Raw genomic sequence first — 26,963 nt, 5'->3', positions numbered from 1 at the left:
TTGTATTATATCCCTGTACAAATTGGCGGTTATATGGAGCTATAATGTGTATATGAAACCTAATAGTTTATTTTAGTGCTTCTTAAAATAGAGATCTCCTGATTAGTAGGCCATAACTGGCTTTATGAGCAGATATCTATGTGTGTGAACCTCGTATTATTACTTTTTCTATACAATGATTCCTCAAGATACAATGGCTTCAGGATACAATATTTTTGACTTACAACGGCCTTTCCTCTGCTATTGTAACCTGAAATGAGATTCAACACACAATGCCACATACATCTGGATCTGTGGCTCATGCACTTTACTGCAAAATCCAGCCAAAAAGCATTGGTATTTCATTGGTAAAACCCCTGTATTACTGAAGTGCATGCATTGATTGGCTGTCTAGTAGAAGCTTTCTACAGTACAGAGCTGTACTGCATGTCCTGTACTGCCCTTTATGTATGCCAGGTAGAGCTAATTCTTTGGTTACCAGTTGAAGGTGGCTCCATGTTATTTTTATGGTGTAATGTGTGTTCTGTATTGGACCCCGAAGAAGCTCCTGTTGTCATAAGACAGAGCCAGTCAGCCAGGGGGTGCAGTTTTCCTGCTCCCCAAATGAAGCAAGAAAACTGTATCCCCTATTGCTGATGTGAACAAGCCCTAAGTTGTCTGCTTAATTTTCTTCAAACGTAATTGTATTACTCTTGGAGGCTTTGAAACAAATTAACAGTTTCTCAATTTACAATATTTTAAATATGATGCTTGCCGGGAAGGGCATTGTTTCTCCTTAAGGAGAGCACCTAGAAGGCAAGGGAGGAGACTTATAAGGCCATCCATGCTCCTCTGGGAAATATTCAAATAAGGAAGGTGGAGGAATTATGGAGAAATGATACCCTTCCCGACTCATGTTTATAGGCCTCTCACTAGTGAAGCAAGAAACCTACTGCACACTGAAACTGCTGTCTGTGTATGGATTTCTGTCTTGGTTTTCTATTCTCATTCCTTGTCATGAGGCTTGTTTAAAACGTCTGACATTGATATGTAGGAATTCTTCCTTCCAATAGGTGGTGCTGCAGAGGTATTGTTCCATCTTTCTTATTTGCCCATGTAGTGTGTAATAGCAACATGTACTTTTCCTGCCCATGCACATAACCTTACACTTATCAACGTTGAATCTCATCAGCAGCTTTTCTGCTCAAGCCCTCAATTTATCCAGATCTATTTGCTACTGTATTAAGGACCAAGCGCTGTAAATTTACACCACTTGGTCCTGGGCTTTAATCCCAGCCGATGGTAAAAATACAGCGTGGGATTAAAGCCCCTGCTTTCTGCACTCAATAACCAAAGGAAAAGGGAGAAGGGGTTTTTAACCCCTTCTGCCTTCTCCTTTCTCTAGTACACAGCGCTCAATGAGCACTATGTACTAAGAAATGACAGTGGAAGTGTTTCTTCCATTATGCGAGCCGGCAGTCACGTGACTGCCGGGATCCCTGTTACAGCAGAGCTGCAGGGTCTTAGCAGATTCTGATCCGCTCTGCCAGTGACTATTGTCACTACAGGGGGATGTTTTCCCCTATAGCATCCTATGGATGCTCCAGCTACAGTGGAAAAGTGTGTAATAAGTGAAAAACAAAACATGTACATAACCCCCAGAGGTCTTATATGACATCATGGGGGACATAGATAGTAAAAAAAAAATAATTACCTAAATAGGTAAAACAAAATGACAGAATAAAATAAAAATATATACAACCAAAACTGTCGCCGTATGCACCCCGTAATCCGAAACCATACATATTATATATCAAAACATCTGAAACAAAATGAGGAACCAATGCCTATATTTTATTTTAGCCTAAATTTACAAATTAAAAAAAACATAAATGTTAAAAAAATATATATATTTTTTTACTTTTTGCTCCTCAATAAAACTAAAAAAAAGGGAAAAAAGTCAGTGAAAAAAATATTAAAAAAATAGCCCTTCATGTCTTATAAAAAAAATGCAGCAAAAATTATTTTGGTAGCTGAAGGAAAATAAATAGGGCAGTTAAACCACCACATGGGGAAAATACCTAAAAACGGTAGTGTGGAATTTAAACAGGATTTTACATAAAGACACCCCCCCCCCCCTTCCAATTTTGATTATCCCTTCTGAACAAACTACAACCCTGTAAATTAACCGCCCAGTCACAGCTTTCATCCAACCAGGTCTCTGTTATTCCCACTGTGCTACAGTTTTCCACAGTTCGTCAACTTTATTGGTCCGACTTCTAGCATTAGTCGCCATTCAGTGTAGAGGCTTTTGGTTATTGTGTTATTTTTAAGTGCATCCTTGTTAACTGTTCAGCCAGTTCTAATTGCACTAACCCCTCCCACCACTCCACCCCCATTTTCATTACTTAGTCTCAGATCACTGTCTACACTATCTTCCCCTCTATCTCTCTATTTAATCCCCCCCTTCCTTCATCCTTCTTCATCTTATCCTCAGGTGGGTGAGATTTAATTTGGGTGGAGTTCTTTACTATATATTTGTTTATACTTGAATGGATTGAAGTAAATTACATTAATTATTCAAAGATACCAAATGCATATTCCAGCAAATATAAAAGGTTCATTGAGCCCTTCAGAGGAGAGGCTTCTGAGGGTCTATCCTTCATCTATACAGAACATGTGTACGTCCATTTTTAACGTCTATCCTTCATCTATACAGAACATGTGTACGTCCATTTTTAACTGCCTCATAGACACTGTTGTTGCACACAAGACTAATCATCAATAACATCTAATAGCTTATTTATAATCCAGTCCAGAAGAAATAGACCCTAGCCACAAGTGATTGTCTACAGTTCAGTTTACAATGGGATTGTCTTCTGCTGAACTTTGGGGCATTAGTGTGTTAGAGCCTGGGCCTACCAGTCTGCATGAGAGGCATGTCTGTCTCATTTTCAGAAAACTATTGCCCTAGTGCTATAGGATTTATTAGCCAGTCCAGGTATTTGATGCGTTTTATCTCAAGTGCACCTGATGCAACTAATGAAGCTCTTAATTACTTACATCAGGTGTGCTTGAGACAACACCTAATTTGCAAATGTGTGCTGTTGTGGGGGATTCTGTTCAGGGGGTTGAATAATTCTGAGACTGCAGTAATTTTTAAAAATAGAATATGGAGAAACCACTTGAAATTAGTTGTGTTGACGTATTTAAAAAGTTCCTTTTTTTTTTGTTTGTTTGTTTGTTTTTTTTACAAATAGCAAAAACAGGCTTTTAAAGGGGTTGTCCCGCGGCAGCAAGTGGGTCTATACACTTCTGTATGGCCATATTAATGCACTTTGTAATGTACATCGTGCATTAATTATGAGTCATACAGAAGTTATCAAAAGTTATTCACTTACCTGTTCCGTTGCTGGCGTCCTCGTCTCCATGGTTGCCGTCTAATTTTCGCCGTCTAATGGCCAAATTAGACGCGCTTGCGCAGTCCGGGTCTTCTTCTGTTCTCAATGGGGCTCCGTGTAGCTCCGCCCCGTCACGTGCCGATTCCAGCCAATCAGGAGGCTGGAATCGGCAATGGACCGCACAGAAGAGCTGCGGTCCACGGAGGGAGAAGATACCGGCGGCCATCTTCAACCGGTAAGTAAGAAGTCACCGGAGCGCGGGGATTCAGGTAAGCGCTGTGCGGTTTTTATTTTTAACCCCTGCATCGGGGTTGTCTCGCGCCGAACGGGGGGGGGGGGGGGGGGGGGTTGAAAAAAAAAAACCCCGTTTCGGCGCGGGACAACCCCTTTAAATAGTTTGATGCAATATATTTGAGATGCGGTACCTATCTTAAAAAGATTGAGAAAACCTGTTACAGGATAAAAAAAAACACCCTGCCACTTACATCCCTTGTGTTTTCGGCATCAGGGGATTGTTTTAATGGATCCCAGACAAATGTATCAGTGACAAGGCTTTTGGCAAATCCCCGAGTGCAGGCACGTAACACAATGTATCATTCACATAGGAGTTTAGAAAGAGCTAGATTCTCTCAGTCATATTATTGCTGTGAATATCCATATATGAGAGTTGGTACCATGCTGCGTTTGACGATCTACTGATATTAGAAGTACCAGCATTGCCTTGCCTTGGCCGCAGTGGATTATGAAACAGGGTAATCATTCAGACTCTAAATATTGGCCAACATCTGTCTGACATCCGTTGCCTGACTTGGATCTCGGCATGTCCTTGCCACATATACGGACAGCATATGCTGTGTTAATTGCCCACATGTATCTGCACTACGTCTGCAGCTGTTCCTGTAGTTTCTGTCCTCGGCGTTCCCCGTCTTGTTTTCCAGCCTCCATGTCTTTTATTCCTTGTCCTCTTAGCTTCTTGGCTATGTGTCCAGCTGCTGCGCATAATCTCAATGTATCCTATTATAAAGGAGACTCCTCAGGAGTCCTCCTCACAATCTCACTGTATTAAGTATGATTACTTTCTTTATGCTTTACAGCAGAAATTGAGACGAAGAAAATCTTTCAAGATAATATAGCAAACTGTATTTGCGGAATCATTTTATGACAATCACGTTGTAGAATTTCGAATTGTTCTGTTGTTTTGGGTAACGTATCTGGCCTAAATTGGTTTAGATTATATCAATAGCATTTTTAACAAATGCCTCTATTACACTGAAGCTAAACAGCAACTGTGCTCATGTAATACCGTACCGCAGAACACTGCAGATAATGAATATTTGTTATTTCTATAGCGCCAACGTATTCCGCAGTGCTGTACAAAGGCTGTCATTATTCACGTCAGTCTTTGTCCTCAGCGCTGCTCATAGTCTCATTTTTCAAATACATACCAGAGATAGTTTCATTAATCAATATGTCTTCGGAGTGTGGGAGGAAATCGGAGATCCAGGAATAAACCCACACAATTACTGGGAGAACATACAAACTTCATGCAAAGTTTGATCTTTATCTATCTTCTGTTGCTTATATAGTGCTAAGCAGGGGTGTAACTATAGGGCAGTGGTGGCGAACCTATGGCATATGTTCCAGAGGCAGCACTCAGAGCCTTCCCAGCTGGCACTCGCCGCCGTCGGCCACTTACCACATTAGTAAATACCGGCAGCTTCCCCGCTGGAATTCACTCAGCAGCGCTGCTAGAGGCGCTGATTCCACTGCACACTGTGATGTCAGTGTGCAGCCGGGATCCTCCTTCCCCCTCCTCTGACGTCTCCTACTTGGTTCCGCGAGAGCAGGGGAGGGGAGAAGGTGTCCGGCAGCACGTCACATTGTGCTCCTGGGATCAGTGGCAGCAACAGCACCAAGCAAAGAAGGTGGTGGGGGAAGGGGGGGGATTTGAGACTCAGAGGGGGGCGCTATTACTACAGGGGCCACTATGGGATGTTGCTATTACCACTGGGGGCCACTGTGGGATGTCACTATTACTACTGGCTACTGTGGGATGTCACTATTATTACTGTGGACACTGTGAGGTGACGCTATTACTACTGGGGGCTGCTATGGGATGTCACTTTTACTACTGGGCTGATGTGGGATGTCACTATTACTACTGGGGCCACTGTGGGATGTCACTATTACTACTGGGCTGATGTGGGATGTCACTATTACCACTTAGACCACTGTGTGGTGTCATTATTACTACGGGGGGGGGGGGGCACTGTGGGATGTCACTATTACGACTGGGGCCACGGTGCAGTGTCACGATTACCGCTGGGGCCAATGTGCGGGGCCACTATAACCACTAAAGCCGCTCTGGGGTGAGTCACTATTAGCACTGGGGCTGCTCTGGGGGGGTCACCCTTACTGCTGGGGCCGCTCGGGGGGGGCTCAGTATCATTGCTGGGATATGTTTACACGAGGTGGAAATGCTGCAGAATGTCCTCAGCGGAAATTTCCGTGGCAAATTCCACAGCACTTCCGCATCCAAAAGAAGTCAAAATCTGCACCCCGTCTATTTTGAAACAGCCTTGTCCTTTTAAGAACGACGGGGGTAAAAATCATACGTCGTGATAAGCTCCGCCCCCTGACATGTTGGCACTTTACAATAAATAAGTGAATTTTGGGTTGCAGTTTGGGCACTCGGTCTCTAAAAGGTTCGCCATCACTGCTATAGGGGATGCGGTTGCACCCGGCCCCATAAGGCTTCTCTTCTCCATATAGGGAGCCCAGTACCATGAATAAAGCATTATAGTTGGGGGCCCTGTTACAGGTTTTGTATTAGGGCCCAGGAGCTTCAAGTTACGCCTCTGGTGCTAACCTATTCTGCAGCACTAAATGGAGGTCTCAGACATACAGGGAACTTTTCATAGGAAGCAAATAAACTTATCAGTATGTTTTTGGAGTATGGTGTCAAAACGAAACGAAGTAATTATCATGAGGGACTTTAATTACCCAGATATAACATGGGAGAACGAAACCTGCAAATCTCACAGGGGTGATAAGTTCTTGAGAGTAATTAAAGACAATTACCTGAACCAACTTGTGCAGGAACCAACAAGAGGGAGAGCCATTCTGGACCTACTGCTAACTAACAAACCGGAACGTATAAAGGGGGTGCAGGTTGAGGGGCACTTGGGGAACAGCGACCACAATATAATCAACTTCCAGCTGTCAATCAATAGGAAGCCTTATCAGGGAGTGACAAAGAAACTAAACTTTAGTAAAGCAAAATTTGATGAGCTTAGAACTACTATCGGTAACATTAATTGGGACAACATCCTCAAAAATATCAGTACGGAGGAAAAATGGGAAAAGTTCAAAAGGATCCTAATCGCCTCATGTGAGCAGTTCATTCCCTTTAAAAATAAAAGAAACTCAGCTAAAAGGAAACCAATGTGGCTCGACACGACGGTACGAGGGGCAATAAACGAAAAGAAGAAAGCGTTCAAACTACTAAAGCAACAAGGCAGCGAAGAAGCGCTAAAATCATACAGGGAAAAAAACAAAATATGCAAAGATACGATTAAAACTGCCAAGGAGGAACCAGAAAGACGGATCGCAAAAGAGAGCAGAAACAACCCGAAGCTATTTTTCAACTACATAAACAGCAAAAGGATTTGCAGGGAGAGCGCTGGCCCTTTAAAAAACAATGCAGGAGAAATCATTGATGATGACGAAGGGAAAGCAAATCTACTAAACAGTTTCTTCTCAAGTGTATTCACCAAAGAAAAGGAAATGCCACACGAGATGCAGGGGAATAAAACGAACCCCTCACAAAATATCTCATACCTAACGCAGGAGGAGGTGCGGAAGCGTCTAAAGAAAACTAAAATTGATAAATCACCGGGCCCAGATGGATTACACCCAAGGATACTAAAGGAACTAAGTGACGAGATAGCTAGGCCGCTATACCTAATATTTCTAGACACTATCAAGACCGGAGTAGTACCATTGGACTGGCGCATTGCCAACGTGGTTCCAATTTACAAAAAAGGGAGCAAAAGTGAGCCTGGTAACTACAGGCCAGTAAGTCTCACTTCAGTAACGGGAAAAATTTTCGAGGGGATTCTGAGAGACGCCATCGATGAGTACCTCAAGGAGATTAAGGGAATAACTCCTCACCAGCATGGATTCATGAAGGGTCGCTCATGTCAGACAAATCTGATCAGTTTCTACGATGAAGTAAGCTCTAAGCTGGACCAGGGAGAATCTATTGATCTCGTATATCTGGACTTCTCTAAAGCCTTTGACACCGTGCCACATAATAGGCTAATATACAAAATGAGGCAGCTCGGACTGGGCGAAAACGTGTGTAAGTGGGTAAAAAATTGGCTCAACGATAGAAAGCAGAGGGTGGTAATAAATGGTTCGTACTCTGATTGGACCACAGTCGCTAGCGGGGTGCCACAGGGTTCAGTATTAGGCCCCACTCTGTTCAACATATTTATTAATGACCTGATAGAGGGGCTGCACAGCAAAATATCAATATTTGCAGATGACACAAAATTATACAATATAATTAATGCAACGGAAGACAATGTGCGGCTACAAACGGACCTGGACAAGCTGGGGGTTGGGCAGAAAAATGGCAAATGAAGTTCAATGTTGAAAAATGTAAGACTATGCACATGGGCAGGAGGAACGGATGTCACAAATACTCACTTAATGGGGTACCACTAGGGAAAAGTGATATGGAAAAGGATCTGGGGGTATTAGTGGATAATAGACTAAACTGGAGTAACCAATGCCAGTCAGCCGCTGCAAAGGCAAATAAAGTCTTGGGGTGCATCAAAAGAGGTATAGGGGCGAAGGACGAGAACATTATCCTTCCATTATATAAGGCACTTGTCAGACCTCACATGGAATACTGCGTACAATTCTGGACACCGGTGCTCAGGAAAGATGTCACAGTGCTTGAGGGGGTTCAAAGAAGAGCGACTAAACTAATACATGGAATGACGGGACTGGAATACCCAGAGAGGCTGTCCAAATTGGGACTATTTACTCTAGAAAAAAGAAGGTTAAGAGGCGACCAAATAACCATGTATAAGTACATGAGGGGACAACACATGGATCTCTCCCGCGATCTGTTTACACCCAGGACCACGACGGTAACAAGAGGACATCCGCTACGATTAGAGGAAAGTAGGTTTCATCACCAACACAGAAAGGGGTTCTTTACTGTAAGAGCAGTTAGACTGTGGAACTCTCTACCGGAGGAAGTGGTGATGGCAAAATCCATAGAGGAGTTTAAAAGGGGACTTGATGTCTTTCTGGAGAAGGATATTACAGGATATAAATTTTAGGTTAAGTGTCAATCCTGGTATATAGGCAGGTAGGAACTATTAGGGGTTGATCCAGGGAACAGTCTGATTGCCATTAGGGAGTCGGGAAGGAATTTTTCCCCCAAAAGGGCTAATTGACTTCTGGCCCTGGGGTTTTTTGCCTTCCTCTGGATCAACACAGTAGGATAGACAGGCTGGACTAGATGGACAATGTCTTCATTCGGCCTTACATACTATGTTACTATGTTACATAGGGAAATTTTACAAACCGTATGTAGATGTTGCCTTTGGTCAGTTTCGAATAAAGCAAGGGTTCTGCCCATAACCATACCGTGATACTAACCAATGCCGTTGACCCTTATATTGATATTTACCAATGCTATGTCTTGTGATGGTATATCTAGAAAAACCAAAGATGGAAAAGGCAAACTGACCCACCACCAAGTCATCTGCATATGGTTGCTATGCTCATCCCCGATAAGCCCAATTATGGCTGATTCACACTGTATGTGATTGTTCATAAGATCGGTCATACACCATACATTTTCATCATCTTTGGCAGCATATGCCATGTTTAGGCAGGAGATGTGCTGCCCACAATAATGATTTTTACGGCAACAAAAAAGATCTGATTAGCTGATAAGCAGGTAAATAATCCTACAAATTTATCCACGTTTCCTTCTCTACTTTGATCCTATACTGGCTGATACAATAAAAAATGTAAGAAATATTTAGGACATTCTGTATGGGTCCAAGGAGATCTGCAATTCCCTCCTTCTCACAAACCTCAGATGCTTCTGTAAGGCAATGGACTCTAGCATTAGCCTTCCTGCATTGCTCTGTATTCAACTGAGGACCAGGCATGCTAAGCCCTACCTCTAAATGATGAAGTGAATATGTTCAGGAAAAAGTGTCATAGGCCAGGTTCTTATATGCCTGGCCAATCGGCTTTTTTCTCCCTCTGGTGCTCCAGTGAAATACTCAAAAGAAATTGATGCCGGACCTGATTCCATAGTTTGCTGTAGGGCAGTTCTTGGCAGATGAAGTTTCAGTTTTGATGCTGGATGTCTCCTTGTGCTGGATAGAAAAACATTGCATGTGTAGTGGCCCAGAGTTAGTGGGGCCCCTCCATAATGTTATATGTTTGTCTCGTGCCATTGTCCTGTCAGTGCCTTAATTGTGGAGTGCATTTGCGTTGTGTATTGCACCTCTGCAGCACTGAATGGGTTAATGTCTGGGTTATGTCTGGAAAATATATCATGTTGTGTCTTATATATGTGTTTGCAAGAGTTAGGAGGGGTAAGCAAGTCAGTCAGAGGGTCAGAGAAGCAGTCTATGAGAGAGTTAGTGCGTTAGTCTTGCAAGTGAGAGAAGTCTGACTCCCACACTTCAGTGATTGGTCTGTGTGTGGAGAGAATGGAGGAAACTGAATGATTCCCTTCTGTGTGGCCTGGGACCAGCCTACCCAGGATGTGCCAGTGCTACCACTAAGTACTGAATAAGAAGGAAGGACTGCTGCTTGGCGAGAGAAAGGCACCAGAAGTGTGAGTGTTGACCGCTAGAGAGTTGGAGAGAGAGAGAGCGTTGCCGGTAGCAGGGTCAGACAGATAACTAGGACTGTGGATTGTCCGGAATACCCCGCGTATCCTCCCTGCTACACTAACTTCTCTTGTTGTAACTGTGCCAAACTACTGTTATAAAGAGGATTGTGTTGAAGTTACAGTAAATGGACATTACGGACTGATCCCGGTTTGTCCATAGCATTTCTGTGTGTGTGCACTTCTTTATTCTACCGCCAAGGTTCACCGCAGAGGATGGAACGGTGGTGTCACGAGTGACCAGAAAGATTTCAGGTAACCTCCGGTTACTTTTCCCTGTGACCTCCCCCAGCAGTAACTTGGTCGGGTCCCGAGCTACCCCCAGGGGAGGAGATGGTAGAGCCCTGTGACAAGGCCTCTTATCTACCCCACTATCTTCTCGGCTGTAGGCCCGCTCCTTGGACACTGCACATGCAGCATTTTTATGTTAAGCTATAGATGCTGGAGTGGTACAAAATGTGCGCCAAAATGGCATCAGTTGTGTCCGGCTCTGGCGTGGGACATCTAGACACAACTGATGAATGGGAATCCAGCTTTCTAGTACTTCAGTATGCATAGACATCCATCAAGTGAAGCTCTTTACATCACAACCCAAAGATGAGCACTTTAGACAATGCAGCAACACAACGAAGCAGCTGAATGGTAGAAGGCTTGGTTACTGGCTTGATAGTTATCAGTGTTACTTTACTGGACGTTTTTAAGCAATAGTTTACTGCAGTTGCTTACAGTAAAGTATTCCACAGGAAGACCGTTTCTCATTAAATTTTAAGCTTTTGCCTTGTGCTAACTAAAAACACATTGCTTCGTATGTTTACACATTTCAGACACTGCATTCCTATTCACGGCATTGTGTAACCAATATACAGCCTGGGATGACCTTGTTAGCAAAATACTCAACGTTGTTGTTGAGAGTTCTGGCCATTTATGAATGTGGCTCAAGTCGTCCTGCAGTTTTTACTGCACTATGCAACAATGAAGCTTTAGTTTTAGCCAATTTTTTCAGAATTATATTCAGTTGTTTATTAAAATGGACTGGAAAAGATTGATTTTATTTTTTTCCTTCCCCCCTTTTAAAAACAAAATCGTAACTCCTTTATTTATCCATCGACATTGCTGTATGAGGGCTTGTTTTTTGCGGGACGAGTTGTACTTTTCAATGGTACTATATAATGTACCATATAATGTACTAAAAAACTCCTTAAAAATTATAAGTATAGTAAAATGAAAAAAAAAAAACTCCATTCCGTTATCTTTCGGTGCATCTTGTTTTTACGGGGCACAATCTGCAACAAAAATGACATGATAACTTTATTCTATGGGTCAGTATGATTACTACGATACCAAACTTGTATAGTTTTTTTTTTTTCTGCTGTACTACTTTTATTTTTATTTTTTATTATTTTCTGCCACCATCTTCTGTGCGCAAAATTTTTTTCCCCCATTTACATAGTTGTGCCTTTTTTGTAGAATGTCCTATAGTTTGCATTGATACCATTTTGGAATACATACGACTTTTTGATTGTTTTTTATTGTATTTTTTTCTTGGCGACAGGGTGCCCCAAAAAGCGCATTTTAGGAGTTCTTTAGTAAATTTAGTAAAATTTTATTGATGTTATTTTAACTTTTTATTTTATTCCCAAAAGGGGACAACTAGCAATGCTTTGATCACTCCCACAGTATGATGTAATGCCATAGCATTACATCATACAGAGATCGGGCAGACAGTCTATGACTGGGAATTGAAAGCCAAGCCAGTATCCATACCCATGTCACAGGTCTCTTGCTAGCCAAGCCGGAAACCTACTGCACACTGATGAGGGGCAAACATCTGTCTGTGCATGGATTCTGGCTTGACTTTCAATTGCCAGTCATTGTTACGTCCCCCCCCCCCCAATGGTGGCCAACTACTCCACTTACTCCTCAACCCGCCCCTGTTACACACAGACTGTTGTTCTCTCCTGTAACTGCACAATCTTCATGCAATTAAAAAAAAATTATGGTAACACTAGTAGCATACAGTAGTTGGCACACGGTTTCCTGAAAATCTCCCAAAATGCATATGCAACTCATAGTATTTCTACGGACTACAAAAACCTTAATCATATTATCCTCTATTTTGAGTAGATATTAAAAATAGTAAATGCTTAAAATCAGTCCAACAGCATTAGTCTACATAGTTCAGCTTTTTTCAATGGTCTCAAGGTCATTTCCAATTCTCTTTCCCATTTGGAACAATTAAACTCCAAATGGTAACCACAATTCATGCGCAATTTCACAATGCCATGTAGAAGTAGCCTAAATTATCAAAAAAGATATGACTCCAAAAATCTTGGGGGGGGGGGGGGGGGCAAAAAAAGCTCTTGGAGAACTCTCCTTTTACCCTTGAATGATCATCCATGCCCTTGCACAACCTAACACATAAAAGCTTCAGATTTTGTACTTTTAGAGCCTGATTTTTTGGAAGTTATACATGATACATACAATATAGTAACTCAAAGGCCTTCAAATGTCCAACAAGAGACACTTAGGAAGATTTAGGATAAATAGATGTTGCTCACTCTATATCCTTTATACATATTCAACAGAGGTCCAAACATGCATTAACATAAAACACAAGTTAACATACGCAACTATGCGAGAAAACTGCAAAAATATTCAAATTTACAGTAATTCAGATGTAATATAAATGTGACTTATTATTCTAGCAGTAGTGGTATCTTTAATAAGTTTTAGAAACTTTTTCATTTCGATTGAAAGTAAAAAAAAATATGATTTTTAGAATTTTGCAGATCATTTTAAAGCAGGAAACTTTTATATCCTTATCTGTGAAATTATAAAGTAATACATCAAATATGACATTGGATCTTGTCTTTTAATGACCCTAATTTTTCATCTTTTGCATCACTAGAACATTTTATTTGAAACATAGATCAAATACAGCGCTGTGGAAAAGGTATTTACCCCTCCCCCCTTCTATATACCGCCTTCGTGTATATCATCACACTGAATAGTTTTTGTGACCATTAATCATATTTAACATTTGAAAAACAGAATTTCAGATCTTGAGCTGTTACTGCATATATCTAAAGAACAAAGATATTTAGCATCCTAGTTCCTCATAAAAGCCAACTGACCCCAAATTACTTATTTTATTCACACCTTATAAACTGACTGCTACGTTTGTACAGGTCATGTGAACAGCGACCTGCACTAACGCAACATAAATAAGACTGAAGGGAAGCATGTGCATTCAAGACCGGACACAAAGATCACAAAACAGACATGGATTCAGGCATCAGACACTGCATCTGACTGAGTTCAGACCAGACAAAGCGGCCAAATACTTAGGAATATACTAATGCTAAAAGGCTGACCGAATTACTAGGAAGGATGAAGTATTGGTTAATATTTTGACTAAAATACTTAAGCTCACAAGCCCATGTCAAGGATCCTTGTTATCTTGTGAATCCCTAAACTAACACTAAAAAAAGCACAGAGAAAGAGAATTCTGCCTTAAAGGTGGACGATCGTCCTGATAAGGATGACCCCACACCATGGGAGCTCACTTGCCCTGGATGGAAATGAGGAACATGACAGGGAACACAAGAAAAGGACAACTACAAACATAGCAACTATAAGCAGGACATAATTCACATCAAGCATCTGCACACTTACAGATGGAGCGGAATTCAGGCATAATTTAGACAAGGTGTCTGCCCACCGACAGACTGGTGAGTAATCAGGCGTTCTCTCACCAAAGGACAGAAGAGATCACTTCAAACAGAACAGCATGCAAACATGCATACACGCAGCAGGAGTCTGCAAGCAAATGATGAGTATGAGTATGAGTAATGACGAGTAAGTATAAGGACCAGCACCCTCTAGCAAGAGGGGCTGGTATTTATGTGCATAGACCTGTGGTGATTGGCTGGCTGGAACAATCAACCACACATGCCAAAATCAAAAGCCAAATCAACCACACATGCAGCAATGTGCTCCTGGCAGTACATAGCAATACAAGCCCCAAGAGCACAATGTGACATTGATGACATATCACTAGTACATGGTAAAAAAATGTCTGTTGAGTAGTTGAAAATATCTACTTGGGGTCTTCCTATGCTGCTTACAAACTCAACTTCTCAGAAACTTAAAACACATATTCATAGCTGCTAGGTATTTCTTGACTAGAAGTCTGTTCTAAGTCACTTATTTGTAATTTACTAAATCAGGAGGGTCAGCATAATGAAAAGCATGGTATTGAAGGAACTTGACTCCTCCTACACTTAACTTCCTTGAACTTGACTTCTTATTGTGCTAGCTTCCCAAAGCCCATATGTCCCTTACGACACATCCTTCAAACTTGACCTGGATTTGAATAGCTACACTTAACATGATAGTCATGTGATAGTCTCAGAGTTTGACACACCTGAAAGGGATATTTCAATATTGGAGAGATAACCACAAAGACAAAGCACACCATTTCCTTCAAAATGGATTATGGATGTCCATGGAAATGTTTTCACATATCTCCGACCCAGTACCGCTGTCTCTATGGCAGATCATTCAACTCCAGAACAGCAAAGCCTTGAGAAAGACTTCCTACAGTCGAAACGTTGCCTCTTTTTTACATTATGGAGCAATAAAGGATGATTTGTTTTAAATTCACCATCTGATGCTGCTACTATTTTTGCTGTTCTGGATACCATACGGGGACTGGAGGTCCATGGTCCCTTTGGTAGCTTTGCATTAAAGAAATACCTCTGCACTAAAGTGCATACTCTGGAGTGCTGCGGGTTTTGTATCTTGGAAATACATAGATCATTCAACTCCATCACTTTCTCATTTCACTACCCCTCCCCACGACTTTTCTCTCGTATTAAGACACCCTTTGAACAACTGTGCAACGCACAAGGCCCAGTTAGAAACACCCTCTCTACTAAATTCACAGTCTGAATCACCATATCCCATCTACATAAAAAATGGGAGAGATCTCTCAATGTAGTTTATGGAGAAACACAAACAAAAAATTTACAACTTCATGCATAAATCCTCAGTATCCAGTAGATTTCAAGAGTTAAGAGTTTAAGGGTTTAAGATTTTCTCTCGTTGGTACAGGGTGCCCTCCTGCCTTCACACCATGATGCCTTCTGTACCTCCACTTTGCTTAGATGCGGGAGAGAACGAGGTACTCTGATGCATATCTTTTGGGAGTGTCCTATGTTGGCCGGCTTCTGGTTGGAGGTCTGGCGCATTACATCGAAATTTACAAATGTCATATTACCTAAATCTCCGTCATTGTTTTTGCTGCACTTAAGTGACATTCCAATATCCACCTGTAAGTGCTTCTGTGGTACGTCCTCTGGTATGGTGAATCTGGTGAATGTAGCTCAGGCAGGTATCTCGAAGCTTTGGCATGTGTCAGTGCCACCTCGTCTCTCTTTATGGTTTAATATGATACAGGAAATCAGAGAGCTAGAAGAAAGCACTGACATGTCTGTAAATAGTGTTTTCATGTTGATTCATTGATATAACGCTTTAGTTTACTTGTATGTCATGACATAAGTTCAAATGTCATAGTTCTAATTGTCTAGACATGCGTGCCACTCAACTGATACCAAATTGCAAATGTTTCTGTTAAATGAATATTACAAATAAAGAATTTATAAAAAAAAGAGTTTGACACACCCTTCCCCCAGAGTTTCCTTGAACCTGGTTTCCCTTATGTGGTTGCTAGCTTCTTGTGATAACTTCTTTTGGTCTTGCATTTCTCCTCATGATCCTTCTGGTGACTTCTCCTTGTGATGGCTTCCTGATAGAAACCTTCTTCAATTTAATTATTTCCATGGTCAAAACGCAATTGTTGTCTGTCCTTAAATATACAACATTCTGTGTTAAACTAAAGATTCATTTCTTCTACCTACATTTCAACAGATAAATTAAAACTGCCTTGAGCTTTTGCACGAGATCTTGCTAATTATCTCAATTGGGGCTCAATTTTAATCTACTTGAAGCTCACCAGGCAGAAAATGGTGCTTCCTGATGCTCGCCATTGGTCGTATTCCATGAAAAAATTACCTTAATTCATCTTAAAATGCATCTCCTGAGACCAGAAAAACAATAAAATAAGCACAAAAGAAGTTAGTGATGTAGCTAAACTAGAGATTGTTGCAGCCAGAGAAAGGACTGTGCAGCATAAGGTTACTTCAGTCAAAAGTCTCTTTCCAGCTGACCCAGACCATTAGCTCGGAAGGGGGTGCCTCAACCTACCTGTGGTCTACCATCAAGGCCACAGGTCCTATCACAGCATATTTTCTTTTTTATTTATATTTTGTTTGGATCTCTTATCCTGAGTAGCTTATTTTCCGAGGCAGGGCATTTTACTCTTAACTCCTTCTATTTTAGACAGTTGGTAGTCTATCTGGTATCAACTACCAGTTAGTCCCAGGATACTCTGGGGGTGGTAGGTGCAGATAGCACAAAACTTGAGTAGCCATCTCACCTAATACTCTCTCAAACTCAATGTGAGGCTGTTTGCATCATTGCAGTCTCTGTAGGGCTGCAGTGCTGATATTCTAGGACTAAAGGCCCATTTAGACACAACGATTATTGCTCAAAAGCCATCTTTGAGCGATAATCGTTGGGTGTAAATGTGCCCATCTTTCACTTTTCTGCCGAATAATGAATTTCAGTTTGGCATGAAATCCATCGTTCAGCAGAACAGCTGATAAGACGGACCGCACGCTGTGTTCTGCCTAGCGAATGCTGATTACATTTTCTCAGCCGCCAGTCCCCCTGACAGAACAAAGGGAATTTATTCAGAGAACAGCTTAGTAGGCTCACACCCTACTAATTGGTACTAATAGGCATTAGTGGCAAGTAGTAGTTTATGCAAAATGATCATTAAAAAGTAGAGATGAGCGAACATACTCGGTAAGGGCGATTTCGCAATCGAGCACCGCGATTTTCGAGTACTTCACTACTCGGGTGAAAAGTACTCGGGTGCGCTGTGGGTGAGCGGGGGCTTGCAGCAGGGAGTGGGGGGGAGAGGGAGAGAGAGAGGGCTCCCCCCTGTTCCCCGCTGCTACCCCCCACTCCCCTCTGCAACCCCCCGCCCCACAGCACACCGGAGTACTTTTCACCCGAGTAGTGAAGTACTCGAAAATCGCGGTGCTCGATTGCGAAATCGCCCTTACCGAGTGCGATCGCTCATCTCTATTAAAAAGCCATCTTTTGAGCAATCATCTTTGAGTGAAAATGCACCTTAAAGACCAGCTCTTTCTATCAGAGGAAGGAGATTAAAAATTCTGCGCTATCCCCCAGACTTTCCTGCTCTCTGGGATTGTTCGCTACCAGCTAACTCAGTGCTATAATGGACCTTCGAGGGTTCAGCATTCCCTCCCTTTAGGTACCCCTGAGACTCTCACAGTGGTTCTATAGTGGTCACTATTATGCCACTTTATTAACCCTGTATTTGAGCTTGAATATTTTGTATGTTTGCTTGTTGAGAGTACCCACAAAGATACTATCACAAAATACTCTCTTATCGATAGTTAACCAATGCCATATGAGGTCCCTGCAGACAGTTTGTGTGTTGGTTTGTCTCTGTCAGCCCTATTTTTTTAAAAGTTCACAAATAAAATGTCTTTGTTTCATCCAAGTCTTCTATACTGTGAAGGGCCTCAACAATTTGAGAAGCACTGATCCTAATGGCAATCAACCAAGAATTCAGTCAAATATCATTTAAGGACATATGGAATGCGAGGGAAGCATCACTGGCCAGCCGACTTGTTGACTTTTTGTATCTATGTTAGTTTTTCCTTTCAATGTCATAGTCTGTATAATTGTGACACAACCAAGTCCAATATTGATTTAACTGTAATCTTAAAGAAGATGATGGATGGAAATTTAGGTATTTGTGAAAGACATTAATGCAGCTCATGAGAGACCTGCAGTGGATTAGATGACTGATAACCCATTAGATGCAGAAGCCCAGCACCCCACGAGTCCAGTGAATTCTGGACTGCCGCAACTCTACATGTTTGTTGCTATTAATACACTGAAAATCTGTAATTCGAGAGTTGTTACATTTTTTGGATTTGGTTTTGAGTCTCATGGCATTTAAAAAAACGAGTGATTTAATATATGAACATTTCCTTTTACTATATTAAAAATTACTGGTTGTAATAGCTTGCAGATGTGGTCAAATGAAGTATTACCTGGGGGCAGAAATATAGAACGAAATGTTAATGCATTAGCTTTTTAATTTTGTTAGTATACTATTGTTTTTTTTGTTTGTTTTCAGACTCAGTGGAGATGAATAATTGAACAGAATAGAAAAACCTGGTCCACAGCATAGCCTTACAATAAAAATACTTTTGACGAAAAGCATTTTTCGTTGGAAGGCTGAATCATGCACCAGGTTTTTTTTTTATTCCATTCATTTGTTTTACGCCATCATGCCCACCCGTCGGGGTGAAGCGTGCACCTGGTTGGCAGCACCTCCGTTCAACCTTTAATTTTACTTCAAGCTTACGGTTTTATTGAACCCCTCCAAATCTCTTGGCACCAATTCTGTTTCACTCCATAAAACCTCTTCATTGAGCAGACATGGATTAATAAAAATTAAAAAAAAAATCTTTTAGTTACTTCCATCAAATAATCCTCATGTCAGGGTGGTTGAGAGCAGTATTTCAACTTGTATACGGGAATTTATGCTTGTTAGTTGTAAAAACCCGCTTGATGCCACTTTCCTTTTGCTTTATGCCACCCTGTTTGTGGGTTGCACACATGCACTGGCTACCAGCCTCTTAGTGTCAGCACATGCCAAATGCTTCTGACATCTGACAATACCAATATAGTCCCTGCTTTATAAGAATGCTTCCTACAGTACTCTCTTCCTGAATAGCTGGTCCTTTTGGTCCTAGTTTGTTTTTGAGTGCATTGGTTTCTGCTATTCTTGGTTATGAAAGAACTCTGCCAGCCTCCACCCTCGCCATCCAACTACATTTTGTGGCTGCAGCCTTGGTACCGTAACCTGTTGTTTTGTGTCGTCCTATCTGTCAGATGTTGCTACTACTCTAGTGGTATCAACCTGGGGATTCCCTGTAGGTAAAACACACAAGTTAAAGGTGGAGTGCTTAGTGCCTCGTTACCCTTACCCAAAATTGATTAATAACTTAATAGGTCCATGTATCCAATATTGCCTTTATTACATTAGATATCAAAGTACAAGATATGGGCTTGGAGAATTTCTTCACATGATATTCTGGGTAGATGAAGTATGACTAGAGGAACTTGAACAGCTTTCATTTCTTTGTACAATTTCTTTATATTGGAAGGGCCTCCTGCTGCGGGGACCTTTTATAAATCAGCCAACCTGTTGCAGAATCCTACAACCGGTTCTCCATTCCCCTTTAGCAGCACTACATGGACAACAACGCATTGCACAGCTCCCTAGAAAGCAATTGGTTGTCCATGTAATGTATGGACATACCAGGTCTTCCAGAGGTGTTTTCTTCTATGGTTAAAAGACAAAAGTCCTAAAAATGGGGACCTCCAATTTTTAACTGACGATTCCATAACACAATATTTAAAGATATCCATTAGAACACAAGATGAATGAAATAAATGTTACTTTTATCACATATGTAGAAAATATATTTTTCTGACATTAACATTAAATACATTTATTTATTCTCAAGATTGTGAAGCCCAGACAATACTGTTTTATAATATGCAATGAAGATAACATCTTATTTACCTTTGTAATTGGGAAGTCTGAGAAAATAAAAATATTCTATTTCTTCTAATCTGAAATACATTGGAAATCCACATATAAAATAATCCCAAGGTTCATCAAATAGAGAGCTCATTGTGATTATTTACACCACAAGGCAGGATTACTTGACTTCAAAGGATGATCACTGCTTATAAGTTTACATATTACATACCTCAACTTCTCATCATAAGGCTAAATCACATTAAGGCTGCCTGTCCACGGCCGGGACGGAATATCGCTAGCAATATTCTGCCGCGGGGGAGGAAGAGGGAGTAATACAAGGTCTCCACGATGAGCCTATCTAAATGATAGGCTCACGACAGAATCGCAGCATGCCACGATTTGACTCACACGAGTGGAGAATCACTATGATTCTTCACTCATGGACGTTGGGCTACGCTTTCCATAGTTCTCCCATGGAAAGCGTATCATGCAAGCTCCGCATGCGATTTATCGCCGTGGATCTCACAATGGCAACCCGCCCGTGGACAGCCAGCCTAACCTGACAGTTTTAGGAAATTTATAAGTTTAGTTGGTGCGGAATTTCTTCTGCTCACAACACATAACTCATAATGGCTCCAGTTTTGGGGTATTTTGACTCGTTGAAAATAATATGGAAGGCAAAGAGGTCTTCAACTCATATATTGGAGCTTATGGTTCCATCCTGCTTTCTGTGCCTATGCAATTTTTAGCAGGGACAGAAGTGGTGCTGGATCCAAGAAGGCAATATGAGAGAAGCTTAAGCTAACACCGGTAGATTCCTATTGCAGAATCCGCAGCAAAACATGGGCATTAGAAAGCATGTAAAATTGCTTTTTTGCTCACACCTATGGATGCAAACTGCATATTCCGTGAGTGGAGGAAAAATCACAGCATGCACTATTTTGCCCTGGGTTCCATTCAGATGGACTCCATTCTTGTCAATGGAGGCCATCCAACCCGCAGCCCATCTGCAATTAAAATGGCATATGGGCCACTGGTATCCACATCATCGCTAAGCAGCGGCACGGGAAATACAAATATTGAAAAAAAACTATCCGGCGCATGACCACCGCGGTCATACACAATACAAGAGAATTAGGTACATGGGGTCGCCGTCCAGGGTCACAGCTGGAATGCGCTGCGGGGTCCTGCATGTGGAATCCGGTTGCCCGCCTAACAGATTACAAAAAATAATAGTTTATATATTTTTTAATTAGTAAAAAATAAGGTAATAAATCCCCTTTTAGAATTACTTATTCGGGATAGAGACAATTGTAAATACACATATGGTATAACATAATATTTAGCGTTGTAATTAAAATTATTCCATCCCTGCAGCAAATTTGGTTTATTTGCCAAACTAATAAACTTTCAGCTAATGGCAAAAAAACAAACAATCAAACAAGAACAACTTAAATAAACACAACTAATTTAGTAAGTGGTTTCTCCAAATTCAACACAAAATGCCCTTTTAACACCCAATGTGAGTAAAAGAGATGAAAAAGGAGGGTGGAGCAAAACCCAGTGACAATGGTGGAATATTTCTGGAGTACAAAGTGCTTCCAATGATGGAGTATTTCGAATGGTGGAGGTGCTGCCAACCAGATGACGCTTCACCATCACATATTGGACCTTTATCTTCATCTTCTAGTAGCTTAGAGGGTTGCGCCTCCATACTAGTATTTTTCTATATCCTTTTCCCTTTTAACACCTAAGGCCTCCCTCACACAGTCGCTTTTTAGTGGGATTAGCATGGCGCTTTCAGCACCGCACTAATCACAGTGCAACGATCCCATTATTTTTAATAGGACTGCTCACACAGGCGCAGACAGACGCTCGGTCATGCCGCTTTTCAGCGGGGCGATTTTCGAGCGATGTATGTTCTATTTTGGGGCCAGTACCTAGTTAAAAATGTTTGTGTACCTCTTGTAGCATTCCTGGCCTTACGACCCCCCCCCCCAACAGTAATTCAGGGACCATAAAACTTTCACTCCCCTATCAGTGCCTAGACAAAAAAGTTTGTTTTCTGTTGCAGTATTCCTTTTAAGTGCAAACCAATCATGCCCATGTCTGTTCCTTGTCATAAGTATGCGTGTCATAAGTGTGTATAAATATGCATCCCTCTTCGGATCTATTCCATTTTTAGCCTGAGGAAGAGCCCGAGAGGTTCACAAGCTCACTATTACATCATGTATTTTGTTAACCATTAAAAGGTATCATATCTACAAGATTACGTGGTTTCTTTTGCTGGGAACAATCACATTCTATTTTGGGGCGTTTCAGCCTTTTTAAACGCTGTACGTCGCCTATTGAAATTAATGGACAGAGTTTTTGACAGCGTTAAGTGCCCTAGCTACATTCCGTGAAAAAAAAAGGAACAAAAAGTGGTTGCAGCACTTACCCCCTAAAAGGTAGACACGTACCAACCCATGGTTGCAAGCTGAATGCAGAGCTGGATCCAAGCTCAAAAATCAACGAAGTAGAAAGACTGGATATTCAGCAGCAATCCAAAAGAGGAAAAAACTTTTTCTCTTAATACATTGATGTCTTTAATGATCACCGGACATGGTTAACAGAGACAGCAACGTTTCGATCCATTCAGCAGGATATTTCTCAAGCTAACTAATGGATTCACTAACATACAATAAATAGCACACCATTTAAAACACACCCATGTGATTAGCCAATCATCCCGTAGAGGAATAAATAAACACCTGAAGTGCATAATCGCGCTCCGGTCACTTACCCAGTGCCCAGGAGAGTCTCTGACATCATCAGTATGTGCCTCTAGGAGCCAGTATCTTACCACAGTCAATGAATAGAGCGTCATGACGTCATTACGTCAGATCACATGACTAAAAAAAAAAGGGATTGAAATCCTCGCCTCCAGCAAGAGATTGCTCGGATTGGTTGTTGAGTGCTGGCTCATCCAATCAGAGTCAGTGCTTTATGCACCAATCATAGCGATTCATCATTACCAGCAAGAGATGGTCTGTAAGAGGCTGACAACTTGCAGGAAAGACAGAGATCAGCGGCAGGGACCTGGATGGCGCCTGCAAGGTGAGTAATCAGTTTTTTTCAGCTTCCTTGGCTGCGTTTTCAGCTGTGCTAAAAAAAAAAAAAAAAAGAAAATGCAGCCAAATGCTGGCAAAATGCATGCCTGCGCTGCTGAAACCACAGTAAAGAGCAATGGATCTCTTGCATTGTCACATGGGATAATGGCTTGATAAAGGCCAAAACATTGCCTGAAATTTTACCTATGGAACAATAAAGATTTTTTTTGATATAATGAAGAGTTGATGCACTACTTTATGCTGCCATTTCCTTACGGACTTCTATACTTACCTATTCCTCCCCTGTTATTCTACTTACCAGATCTTCACCTCACCTATGTTCTCCTGTCTCCTGCAGTCCAGGGAGGTGGGTGGGGGGATCACTTCACCTCTAGCTGGCTAATTGCTCTGCTTCCTGTGAGGTTACGTACATTGCTGGCAGTCTGCTTTTTGCTGATCTACTTCAGAGACTGCTCATGCAAGCTGTCTCTGAAATAGATTAGCATTCCTTCCTAGCCATTGAACAACCTGACCTTCACTGACCTGCCTGGTAGAAGAATGTAAGGAATGCAGCCTTCATAACAAGCCGGCTGGCCGCTGTGCGGTGAGGTGACCCCGGAGGCACTGCAGAAACTGAGCAAGGAGAAGATGTGGTAAGGAGACTGACAGGGAAGGAATAGGTAAGTATAGAATTTTTTTTTAATGACAAAACCCCTTTAAATGCCAAACAGTTGTCCCATGTAAAAGTAAGTACTCTAAGCCAAGAGAGTGGTTCAAAAAGTTAGCAGAAGAGATCTTTGCTTTGCACAAACAAGGAAAAGGATACAAAAAGATAGCAAAGGCACTGAATGTTCCTAGTGATACAATTGGAAGCATAGCTCAGAAGTTCAAAGTTACAGAAACACTTGCTGCACTACTTGGATGTGACAGAAAGAGGAAACTTACATCGGCTGCCAGTAGATTCCTCAGGAGACAGTAGGTCAAAATGTCTTGCGTAACTGCAAAACAGTTGCAGCAAGATTTGGTGGCAGCAGGCAGTAAGGTGCATACTAAACACTGAAGGTCTTCATGCCCAAACTTCAAGACATTCACCTCTGTTGACCCCAAAATACAAGAAAAGTTGAATCAAATATGCTCAAAAACCAAATAAATAAGCCACAGAAATTTGGGGATTCTGTTGTGTGGAGCAACGGAACAAAACTAAAACTTTTCGGGGGCATCGATCCTGGAGGAGGAAGAATAAAACTATGCTAAAAAGAACACTCAGTCTACAGTAAAGCATGGTGGTGGCTTGGTGATGCTTTGGGGTTGCTTTTTCCTCTGGCACTAAAAATACGTGGAGGGCAAAGTGAATTCCATGAAGTATCATGAAACCCTAGTAGAAAACTTCCTGCCTTCTGTGAGGACGCTAAAGTTTCAGCGTCATTGAACCTTTGAACAGGACAATGTTCCCAAACATACCACAAAGATCACCAAATCTTGGTTTTAGAAGAAGCCCTGGAAGGTTCTGGAGTGGTCATCACGGTCATCCAACTTGATCTAACTTTGGTGGGATGTGAAGAAGGTGGTTGCCCATGAGGAACACTGTCAGAAACTGAGCATTCCTTTTGCAGCAGGTCATAACCACAAAAGGTGTTCTACTGAGTACTAAATTTGAAGGGACTGAATAATTCTAAGACTGCAGTAGTCATTAAAAGTGGCATTTGGCGTTGAAGTTGGAGAAACCGCTTGTTCTATTAGTTGCATTAGGCTATTTCAATTGTTTGATTGTTCTTTTGCAAACAGCTGAAAGTTTCTAAGTTTGGCAAATAAACCTAATTGGCAATGAGGGTTGAATAACTTTGATTGCAACTGTACTTTCATCATCCCTATTTCCTTGTCTAATAAACATGCTGATTATATTCTGTGGTTTATTTAACTGTGCATTTAACTGCAGTGATTCCTTGCCATACTAAACAATGCCACATTGTGTCCTGAATCCCGTTTATATAAACAGCCTCTCCTCACATGCTTATAAATCCACATATTGCCCATAGATCTGAAGAAGACAATAGAACACTATCGCAAACCTCTTGCTCATTGTCTGTATATATGTACTGGCCCGTTTCCAAGTATTGTTATGTGTAGCCAGCATATCGCCCAGTGCAAGGTAGCATGCGCATTAATAGATTTTCTTACAGCAATCTCCAAGACAACTCAGGAATGTCTTCATTTCCAGCATAGGTTTGAAGGAAAGCAAAACCTTTCATTAGTCATTAGTAGAAAATATAGAGAGTGTCTTAGGACCGATGCAATCTATTATATAACATTAGATGCTGCTCTGAGACCTGCAGATTTATATTGCAGCACTTCGATTTGCTGTGTCTGTAGCTGTTGCACACCATAGGTAGATACATGTTATTATTTATAATACTATATGTACCGTGCACCGACAAGAAATCTATATTCTTGCCCTCTGGCCACTCCCTGCCTCTTCAGTCTCTCTATCCATTTCTTAAATTCTTTTTTAGTTTTTCTCATCCCCTCCTTCCTAGAGTCATAACTTTTTTTTCTGCTAACATAGTTTTTGGCAGCACAAGTTGTATTTTTTAATGGCACCATTTAATGTACCATAGAGTATACCAGAAACCGTGGGGAGAAATGATTTAAAAATGCAGTTGCATCATTTTTGGGGGAGTTTAGTTTTTACAGCATTCATATGTAAAATGCAGTAAATGATATATGAACTTGTTCTGTGGTTCAGTATGAGTACGGTGATACTAAAACGTATAGAATTTTTTTGAGGTTTTCTGCTTTTAAAAAGTAAATATATTATTATAAACAAAAATTGCTTCCCGTCGCAATGTTCTGGGACCAATAACTTTTTTTTACATTTTTTTTTTTTCATTGAGTGTGAGTGCTTGTTTTTTGCGGGGTGAGCTGTGTTTTTTATTAGTTATTTTGCGTTTTATTCATATTTTTTGGGAGCCAAAATAATTTAAAAAAACAGCAAGTCTGGCATTCTGTACTTTTTTTCATGGCCCTCATCATGTGCGATAACTATTTTGATATTTTAATAGTTCGGACTTTTACATACACGGCAATACCAAAAAAGTGTGCATGTTTTTTTTATTTATTTTTTTTAATGGGAAAAGTGGGGATGTTTTAAAATATTAATATTTTTAAATCTTTTATTATTGAAAAACTTTATTAAACATTTTTTTATGCTTTTATTTAGTCCCCACAGGGGGTTTGAACTTGTAGTCATTTAATAGCTTGTACTATAACTTTTTTGAACATTGCGTATGAAGCCCTGGAACAGGCAGGGCTTGGTGTGCATCTATGCATGGCAGCCCTGCGAGCCTTCAGCAGGCTCAGGACTGTGATGCTAGCCCATCAGCATACTCGATCTTGTTGCAAAGGTTGCCGATTGGGTCCAGAAAGGGACCCACCTCTTGCTGACTGTTTATACGCGTGGCCAGCTTTTTCTGAAGCATCTAAAGGATTAACTGCCACAATCAGCGCTAACTCTGACTACAGCAGTTACCGGCAACTGTCAGAAACACCCACCAGGTTGACGCATAATGTATATATTTTCCTTATGCAGTCGGGAAGGGGTTAATCAATACTCAATAAGCAACATACTATGTTGCTTTGTAGATGGCAAATGTATCAAGCTATCTTGTTGGCAATGTAATAATTAAAATTGACCCGTCACCCTGAAATAAAACAAAAAAGTCGCTTTTCCATTGCATGCTATGGGCAGTATTTGCAGCAGAATCCGGAGTTGCATTTTGCCACGACCATCACCCGCGCAATGCAAAAACCAATATCCTCTAAACGGCCAGTCCAACACT

General features: G+C 41.2%; 1 protein-coding gene across 2 annotated transcripts in view; it reads left to right on the top strand.

Annotated features, from left to right (window-relative positions):
• LOC136591282 (carboxypeptidase Q-like) overlaps positions 1-26,963 on the top strand; it is a 405,344-nt gene that overhangs the window by 314,908 nt on the left and 63,473 nt on the right. The window lies entirely within an intron of this gene.

The sequence above is a fragment of the Eleutherodactylus coqui genome, unplaced genomic scaffold (assembly GCF_035609145.1).
Source record: "Eleutherodactylus coqui strain aEleCoq1 unplaced genomic scaffold, aEleCoq1.hap1 HAP1_SCAFFOLD_28, whole genome shotgun sequence".
Taxonomy (NCBI): Eukaryota; Metazoa; Chordata; class Amphibia; order Anura; family Eleutherodactylidae; genus Eleutherodactylus; species Eleutherodactylus coqui.
This window is presented reverse-complemented; position numbering and strand designations above follow the sequence as displayed.